This window comes from Dermacentor albipictus, chromosome 9 (genome assembly GCF_038994185.2).
Source record: "Dermacentor albipictus isolate Rhodes 1998 colony chromosome 9, USDA_Dalb.pri_finalv2, whole genome shotgun sequence".
Taxonomy (NCBI): Eukaryota; Metazoa; Arthropoda; class Arachnida; order Ixodida; family Ixodidae; genus Dermacentor; species Dermacentor albipictus.
The window spans coordinates 22201373-22210658 of record NC_091829.1 but is presented as its reverse complement, the minus strand read 5'-3'; the positions used below and the strand labels follow the sequence as shown (position 1 = coordinate 22210658).

At 47.1% G+C, this 9286-nt stretch overlaps 1 protein-coding gene across 5 annotated transcripts in view; it reads right to left on the bottom strand.

The window, feature by feature from the left end:
* Positions 1-9286, bottom strand: part of LOC135901975 (uncharacterized) — a 210699-nt gene that overhangs the window by 197744 nt on the left and 3669 nt on the right. For 2 of the 5 annotated variants that reach the window (XM_065431855.1, XM_070525281.1), the window contains 2 exons: positions 8940-9034; positions 7526-7685 (listed from right to left, as the gene is read on the bottom strand). The gene's annotated coding sequence lies outside the window, so the exon portion shown is untranslated. Of the gene's footprint in view, positions 1-6418; positions 7038-7525; positions 7686-8939; positions 9035-9286 lie in introns of those variants that run through there. The other 3 variants (XM_065431859.2, XM_065431858.2, XM_065431856.2) reach the window with 2 other exon arrangements.

Below are 9286 nucleotides of genomic sequence, written 5' to 3'. Positions count from 1 at the left end.
AGTTGACGGTCCAAAGTTCCAGGAGCTACCAGAGACGATGCCCAGCGCTTTTGTCTACACTGCTTGACCATTGAACGCTGGACCGGAAGCGACAGGAATTGATGAACAACTTTTTTTGTGTCTGACATTTCTGTCCCTCGTGTGTCCCTCTGCGTTGAATCCACTATGCCTACCGAAATAGTGGCACCAGGCACAGCCTACTTAATTTGTCTGTGAATTCATAAGGTTTATGTTCAAAAACGCTGTGCAGTAAGTAACGAGGGTCACCGTAGTGGAAGTGCTGCGGTTTAAACCGCTCGGTTTTTTGACGTACACTCAATCAAACCAGCACGTTTTCGCCGCCATCGGAATGACCCCGTCGTTGCGGTCGGTAACCGAACCCGCAACTTCGTTGTCAGTTTGCAGAACGTCACACATGCCACTCAGCCACCGCGACGGTATGCGCTCTTGTGAATGGGACGCCTAACTAAAATTCAATCCAGTTAAGTTTATTTAACGCCGCAATGACGTTTGCTACTTCATCGAAGTTCTTTAAGTCTTACTGAGGTCTCACCACACGCGTGTCTGGACAATTAGCAAACTAAAGCGTAAACAAATGACGTCACAAGAACAGATGAGGTCACAGTCAGAATGACTAGGCAAACCCATTTACGACGCATATATCGTTCCCATGGTAACCGGACGATCACAGCGCCTGGGTTCGCTCTATAGTAAAGTTTCGCAGTGAAAAAAAAAATGCCCAGAACAGCACTCCTGCTCTCATCGGCATGCGACCGTCGCGTAGCCTCAAATCGAGCCGGCGATCTTGCAGTTCGGAAGCGGAATGCTATATGAACCGAACCACTCTCGTTTCGAATTAATTCAACTGGCAGGGAAAGAAAAGACGTCTGTACCATCTTGAATTTACAACGAATCGAATCGCTTCCGCCTTTCTTACACAACCACATCGTCCTCTTATTAAATCAGCTTCGTTCTATTTTTACCCAACGTGGCTGCTTTCGGTGACTTCCGCGCGCCTCACCTTTGCTTACCCCGCCAGCTCATTCATTCCTGCCTCGACTATATACTTTCGAGACAACGCCCAGTGATTCCTTGGCACCTCTTTTTTAAAGGGACAGCACGCTTCCTCAACGTCGCCAGCGAAACGGGTTGACTCCACCTTCGTTTATTTTGATTTCACGACTCAGTTTGAAACACCGAGTTGAAGATCACTTCCCTCCAGACGATTTGCAACAGGTGAGTATCTTACTCCTTATTAGACTATGTCACCCTTATATATGGATTTGAGCGCCAGAAAAGCGCGAAGGTGGACTGAGAATGCGCGAGCGAGTATTTCAACACTTATGCGATGACATATTAATCAGAAAGAAAGCTATATTGCAGCTATGTTACGCTGTCTACATAACTACCAAAGTCAAAGTACGGCATATCGGAAAATTGGGATAAGAAAACGCAATCTTGAGACGATGCTACGGTGGCAAATGTAGGCAGAGACTGTTTTTTTTTTACTCGTTTGAATGCACTGTTCCACCTAAAACAAGTCTTTTGAAAACTATGCGGAAATATGCACTTGCACAAAACATACGCGGCGTTGGGGCGGGCTCAAAGCCGACATTTATCCAAGCTTCGATTTGCCTGCATCAGTCGAAGGCGGGCACACACAAGCATACACAAAGAGAGACGCGCACACACACTGGGAGAAACGCACGCAGGCACAGAGATACAAACACGCCAACAGTGACAGACACATATAAAGAAATAACCCGCGCTATCAATGTCCCGTTATGTCACATACAAACATGCATACACACACAGAAATGCACAATAACATCCACAAACGTACAAACAACGCACAAAGACACGCACGAACACGTGGGTATGCCGCCCGCACACTTGCACGCACATACATGCAACGACGAGCGCGTTCGAATAGGAGACGCCCGTGTATCCGCAGCCCTTCACTACAACACCTCGTAGATGGAATGAACATTGCTTTGGAACGTTAAACGCAATCAATCAATCAATCAATCAATCAATCAATCAATCACTCAATCGACGCACAAATTGACACGAAAACCAGTAGTCATCCGTTAGCAGCATCTCTAGGAGCAGCAGTTTAACTTAAGCTCACCGCAGGAAGAAGGTTTTTCTCAGCGACCTCAAATTGCCCCTGGCCTGCGCAACCTAACCGCTACAACCATCATCGCTCCAATCGCGGCCTCGGAGATCGAGAGGTGAATCCCGCAAGCGCCCGCAGATCTCGAAGGCTATGCTCCGGCTCATTTCCGCCTCCATTCGTCGACTACGTTTCCCTTCCCGTCGCACCCATCCTCTAATACAGCGGCCGGATATTTCTTTTACGCTTAACGCGACCCACCAAACTCCGTTCGCCCAACTGTGTGCTGTTTCCTAAACGAGTTCGAATTCAAGGCGAGTAAACACGGTATTATGGAGAGGAGCTCCGAAGGTTTTCGGACAGGGGGCGCGACTAACCGGAGGTCGCTGGTGTTCTGGAGCATATACGGGAACACAAAAGGGAGCGCGGCGATGGCCCCTTCTCTCTATGCACCAGGCGCATCAGAGACGACGACGTCGAAGGGTCAGCGCAACAATCGCCGATTGAGGGTCAAAGGTCAGGCGAGCGTGACGGTCGAATGGACGGCCGGCGAAGGCACATAGCTTTTTTACACGGTAGCGTGGAACGAAAGGTCGGTGGTGCCGGCTCGCTTGTATAGCACACTCGTGCCACGTGGTCAACCAAACCGCTCGCAGCAAAATGCCGAACATTGTTTTTTTCTTAAATAAAGTACGCTGAAATACTTTCGAAGTTGCAGAACTTCTGCCGTTCGCTTTTCGCACAATAAGAGGGTGGCACTCAGCAAATATATGAAACTCGGGGAAAATATTTATTACATATCTTAATTTGATACTAACGCTCTCATCAAAAACGCTTCTAAATATATTCTGCAGTGTGGCGCCCGGAAAGTAATCAGCGAGTGACGACTTATGAGGGAAGCCGTACTGGAAGGGTCTGGATTAATTCTGACCACCTCTTCAGCGTCGCAACCTGTGTACCTAATGCAGGCAGCATTTTTTCGCGTTCCCCACCTACTGGAATGCGGGCGGTTTCGGCAGTCGGCATCGAAGCCGCAGCCCCGTATTCGGCAGTGCAGCGCCATGGCCACCACTGAGCTGTACACCGACCGGTGTGCCTTCAAAATGGCGGTGTGTCATTGACATTACCGTGACATCGTGGCTCTGAGCGCAATTTGTTTACGTGATCGTGTGGCGGTAAGGCTAAGTATTACGGCGCTGCTCACGAATGAATGAATGAATGAATGAATGAATGAATGAATGAATGAATGAATGAATGAATGAATGAATGAATGAATGAATGAATGAAATTGCTGACGCGTTTCTTCGTGCTGCGCTCGCGTGTGGCAGCAGCACCAATCACAGGAACGGATCGAGTTATAACGTCACGACGTCGCGATCGTGACGTCATGACGCACATGCCCATCCAGACACCAAAACCAGAATTCTTCCGCAGAAACAAGTCTCGTGGTAAATTATTCCAGCGCGCAGTGGGGATTACGATTTTTTGTTTCTAAGCTTTAGAAGGTATTGAGTTTCATTTAACGTGGGAAAAATGGCAAATCGAAAAATATCATACCTCAGCTGCTACTTCAAAAGGACTGTACTTTAAAGAACAGAGGATTTCGCAATTGTTCGTGATAACAGGTATTGTGTATAGCAGCGCACGCTGTGGTGCCCTCTTTACACTATAAGACAAACTTTCTTTGCACGTTATTTATTTGGGCGGGCGAACGTTCTCGCAAGCATTGCTAAAAAAATCTATAATCAATAAAATCGCAACACCAAACGCGCATTCGTAGCCCGGGACGCCCATGTGGCACTAGCGCACAGTCCATTGTATACATGGGTAGCTCAATGCGTGAGCCCCGGGCTGCATTTAGGAATAGAAAACTACGCACGTATTAATGAGGCTTCGCATATGCACGCATACACACCTGCAGCTGCAGCCGCTAATCGGGAAAGCGCTATCCCGAGTGAACGGCGCTTTCGCGAACCGCAAAAAAACCGGGCCGACTAGTTTATATAGAGGACTTTGCGGCGGCTTCGGGTGAGCGGGACCAACCCGACCACACAAGGACAACGTTACGCGGTGCATGTTAAACAGCTATATACTAAACAAGTATACTACGTAACGGCCAACCGCCGGCGAGCAAACCTCACTTATCGGTCATCGCTCAGCCCACCGCGATTGGACAGTAGCGTGTCCCGCCGCGTTGACGTATACAGCTCCAGCCCCGTATACAATTCGAGAACCATAAATTGCGTCCGCTTATATCAGTCAAACGCCAACGAAAGAATGCCCCGACGCACTCGCTGCTTTCGTGACACAAAACCCTCCCATCAGACATTGACGAGAGACGGTCGGAGCGTATATATAAGGTGTTACAGCTAAAGTTAGCCAAGCCGTTCAAAGAAAGAGAATAAGAATATATAGGCACGGACGAGCGCTCGTCCGTGTCTCTTCTTGTGTCGTCTGTTTGGCGCTTTAGTGCTTGAGTAACATGCACCAACTACAGCCCAACAAGAACTTCTGCTGGAATATCTGAAACACACCGCGCAAGATACGGTTTTATGACCTATACGATGTTCGGTGGTCAGACCTCTGCAGGACGACCGAACACCGTACGGTAGACTGAACTCGTCGAACACGCCGGTGTATACCTAACACGCACGGTATAGCTGCATTACCAACTGATGTTTTCACGAGTACCGCTTGTAGACATTCCTTGACACGTTGAACCAGCTGAGCTAGAGTTCCCATCTGATACGTCTCTCTGTGCTGTAGCATTGGCACAGAATACGCTCTAAGGCCCGTAAAGCTTGCAAACATGAATATTCTAGTATTTTCATTATGTATAGCCGGCGCTCTTTGCCCAGGTGACGGAAAGTAATCCTAAATAACGGCAATTTGCCCTAAACAATGCTAACATGACGCCTAAACTTGTCTGCGGATCCTGTTAGCTGTGTGTAAAATGTAAGTACTATGTAAAAATATTTCAATCAACCGAATTGAACTGGATTAAAGTTACGTGATACCTAAAGTTCACATCAAGAGTACTACTGAAGCTTACAAGAGCAAACCTGGTTTCGCCTAACAGTGACGTCAGACGTCACGTTACAGCATGTATAACATTACGTTTAGCAGTGAAGTGTATATTGCCTTTCCAATTTTTTATACTGTCATTGGTACACGTTGAAATGACAAAAAAAAATGATCAAAACATCCTCGTCTGCTCGGCTCTTGCCGTTCAAGTATATTCGAGTGTTGTTATTGTATTTGTCGTCGGCGCCACAGTACGTATAGTATAAGGTGACATTAAGGCTGTCCCAGAGTATCAACTCTCGTGGGAATTTCACGTTAGAAGTTGCAGAGAAGAGCGTACAATTAACTACAAAGGTTTAAAACGGTCGAAATAAACGTATACAGAAACATACTGGAAGTGAGGCAAACAACGAATAGTTCAAGATTGAACACACATGATTCAAACACACATGATTAGCGTTATTTACGGTTAAAAAGCGCAGCTTACATACACTAATGTGAAGGTATGTAAATTTATAAATGTTGCCGTTCTTTGAGTGTATTATACTCGCGATACCGTCGTGTCAGAAACAGTGGTAAGCATACTGCTGGTTCGTCCCTGCAGATTAAAGAACTGCATTTATCACACAACAGCCATAACTGTCTACTTAAATCACCTGAAAATGCATCGGAATTATATGCGGCACCAATCAACGAAGGTTCTTGTGCCACAGTACGTATAGTATAAGGTGAGATTAAGGCTGTCCCAGAGTATCAACTCTCGTGGGAATTTCACGTTAGAAGTTGCAGAGAAGAGCGTACAATTAACTACAAAGGTTTAAAACGGTAGCGTGTAGGCAGATGACAATAGGGATGCCCGGAAAAGGAGACGAAATCTGTTGGCTGTAGCACCGACACTTGTTCTTTTATCCGCTGCATGTTAACAGACTGGTTGAAACAATACCTTTGCTATAATTTGCACAAACGCATTTTCAACCTGTTACTGTTATTTCAACCTGTTACTTTAGAATGCACATTGCTCATAACTCAGGTTACATAATAAAGGGGCTGTTTCACAATAAAGTGGATTGTTTTTTCAGCTGACTTGACAGCTGTCACTTTTCTTGCCGTATGCTACTGACACTAACAAAAATGCGGTGGGTGAGGAAGTCAGGGGGTGGGGGGGATGGCAGGTCAGACAGCTTTTAGCTTTTCGCTTCCACCTCCTCTTGAAATGTTTCTCAAGGAAGGTTATACATTAATTGACATAAGAAAAATGAACGCTGCGATAAAACTCACCTTCAACGCCGACGCAGATTCAGCGACAAGCCGAACACTCCAGCACACACAATATCGTCTGCACTGCAGAAGTTCCGATATTCGTCGACGCGTTCAACGTTGAAGCAGACGACGCAGACGACGCAGGACGTTATCCTCTAGCGGCGAGTGGATGTATCGGAAAGGCTTCACGCAGCGCAAGGAGCCACGTTCTACGGTCTCCTCTTGGCCAGAAAGCCACCGGCACGGAGAGGCTTTACGCTTACGGGCGAGGCAAGCGGACGTAGCTCAACTCAACGGCAGCGGCCGCGGCGACGGCAACGCGCGGTAGTTTGCGAGATGAGAAGAGAGAGGCAGAAGGAGGGAGGGGAGAACGATACACACGGCGTCACACTAAGTCTAATTCTGTGCAGCACAGTGAAACGCAGCGAGTCGGGTACAGGCGGTCAACAAGTGCGTATATACAGTCGGTAACATTTTTTAAAGTTGCACGTTACAGAAGATAACCGATACCGCCTGCCGCCGTGACTGCGCGAGTTTGTGGTTGACCGCGCACGTGCAGTTGTGATAAAACTGTAGAAAAGCCGTAGAATCGCAACGTCATGCTGAAATTGTATATAGTTTGATTTCTGCGCTATTTAACATGAATAACGGCAACAGCCACACGAGTTCGGGATTCCTTTTTTTTTCTTTGTTAGGTCTGAAAATGTAGCATCAATGTTATTGAAGTTTGAAGGGACAATGTACACTCAACTTTGAACAGTAGTATGCGTTATGTCATACATGTCGTAATATGACACTTGGAGTCACAGTGAAATCGTTGGCCTGTGTAGAGTTGTACTCGCGTAGATGCAAACTTTATGGTCTCGCATTGCTTTAGGCTTCGTATCAGCGTTTAGGCCAAAATACATTTAAATAATGGAGCATGTTACCGCTATTTAGAGCAAAAAGAGAATAATACCGAAAGCGCACAAAATTGTGAAAATGCGCAGCTTTATGGAAATGCGTTCGAAGTGCAGATGACAGCAAAGCGCTGATCGTCGTCGCTACCTCGGCTGTTTTTTTCTCACTGTGCTTACTATCGTGTCCTCAGATTCATCCTCCGCATGTTAAGGGTTGTCTGCTCACCGTTCTCGACAGCAGACGACAATGTGCTTGCAGGTGTGGCGCATGCCTCGGAGATCAGTTCTGCGGGCGAGCAGACGCTCGGCTTTCTTTCTTTTTTTTTTTTTTCAGCGTCTACAACCGGCTGCGGCTTCCATAATGCTGCACGATACAAAACCAGCACCTGGAAAGAATGAGGGGGGCGAAAGAGAGGGAGTGAGTACCTGTGTGTGTTCGCGAAGAACAGCAACAGACGAAATTAAAGAAAAGAAAGCAGACAACTTAGAGAGGAGAACGAGAGAACGCCGAGAAGAGAAATAAAAGCGTCAAGAAAAATAGGTAGCGATGGAGGAGCGGGCGCCCCACAGAAAGAGAAGCCCTTCTTCACGTAACGCGGAGAGCGGTGGCTCGCGCAGACTGGATGCGAAGCCGGCAGCTAGCCTAGCCCAGCCGAGCCGAGAGAGAGAGCGACCCCCAACAACAAGTTCCCGTCTTGGACGAACCAACCTGTTCCGCGATGCGACCGTTGCTTCGGTCGTGCTGTAAGCAGGCTCTGCGCCAAATTAAAGGGCCGCACAAGAGAACCTCGGCCGAGAGTACTAGTGGGGACTCCACGGAGTACAGTATACAACATTCTTATCAACAACAAGAAAGGTGTTGTCATTACTAACCCAGTCATCAAACTATTTATTTCCTTGGTATTACTGCAACTGGTAACGGTAGAGTTAGCTACATTACGGCCTAAGCAAGGTACTCGCTTTTACTAATGAGTTTCAGCTACCAATTCCAAACGGAGTTATCATCACCGGATACTCGTATATCGGACCAGCCTTGGCGTATTCATGGAGGGGGGGGGGGGGAAATGGATGGTTACAATTTCTCAACTGGGTATTGGGACAGCCGGTTATGTTGTGGTCTACATGCCCATCTGTGCGCACTTTAATTATTAAACAGCCACAAATCGTCCGTGTTTGCTGCGTGCGTGCGTCGTACACATTCCGTCACTTTCTCAATCATAACCTCCGCGGCCGGCACCGAACACGCGGCGTACACTGTGAAATAATTTACACCCTTATAAATGAAAAAGAGTGCAAATGTGTCTAACTCACACGGTTAGGGTGTGACTTATACAGCTGACACCCTAAGCATGCGAGTTAGACACAGTTACACCATTTTTAGCTTTAAGGGTGTAAATTATTTTACAGTGTATTCTGTGCGACATGCAGCCGTCCCTGCCGAGTTTCGGGAAGCTATATGCAGCTCGACACTTCGGCGAGAACTGTTCAGAGGCACTTAAGTAATGGTTCTGGAACAATAACAGCGACGACAACAACAAATCTTACGTACGTCATGGCATCTTTTCGGGTATGCTTCTCGTTTACACATTTACTGCCGTAAAGGCTGTTCACGTATGTTATCATATATAGCAAAGTAGTACCTGCATGTCTGTCCCAGGAGGGGATGCTCTGGTTCCGCCAGTGTTTAACCAGTTGAGTAGAGAAGCAAGCCAGCAAATACATGTCACGGCTGCCTCTGCGTAGAGAGGATGCAGCTTACGTATACACAAGATTAGCTAAATTTATTTGCAACTTCAATGTACGTTTCCAGCTAAGTCATGTACGCGCTACAAATCGATAGCTTTCACGTGAGCTATAACGCAGCTTCTCGTCCTGCTATATATACAGCACCCAACCGTGGCGGCCATGATGACGTCAGTGCCCCACATCTCACGTTTCTTGTTTCGCTGTGTCTAAAGGTACGTCTGGCGTACGCTAATTCCAGAAG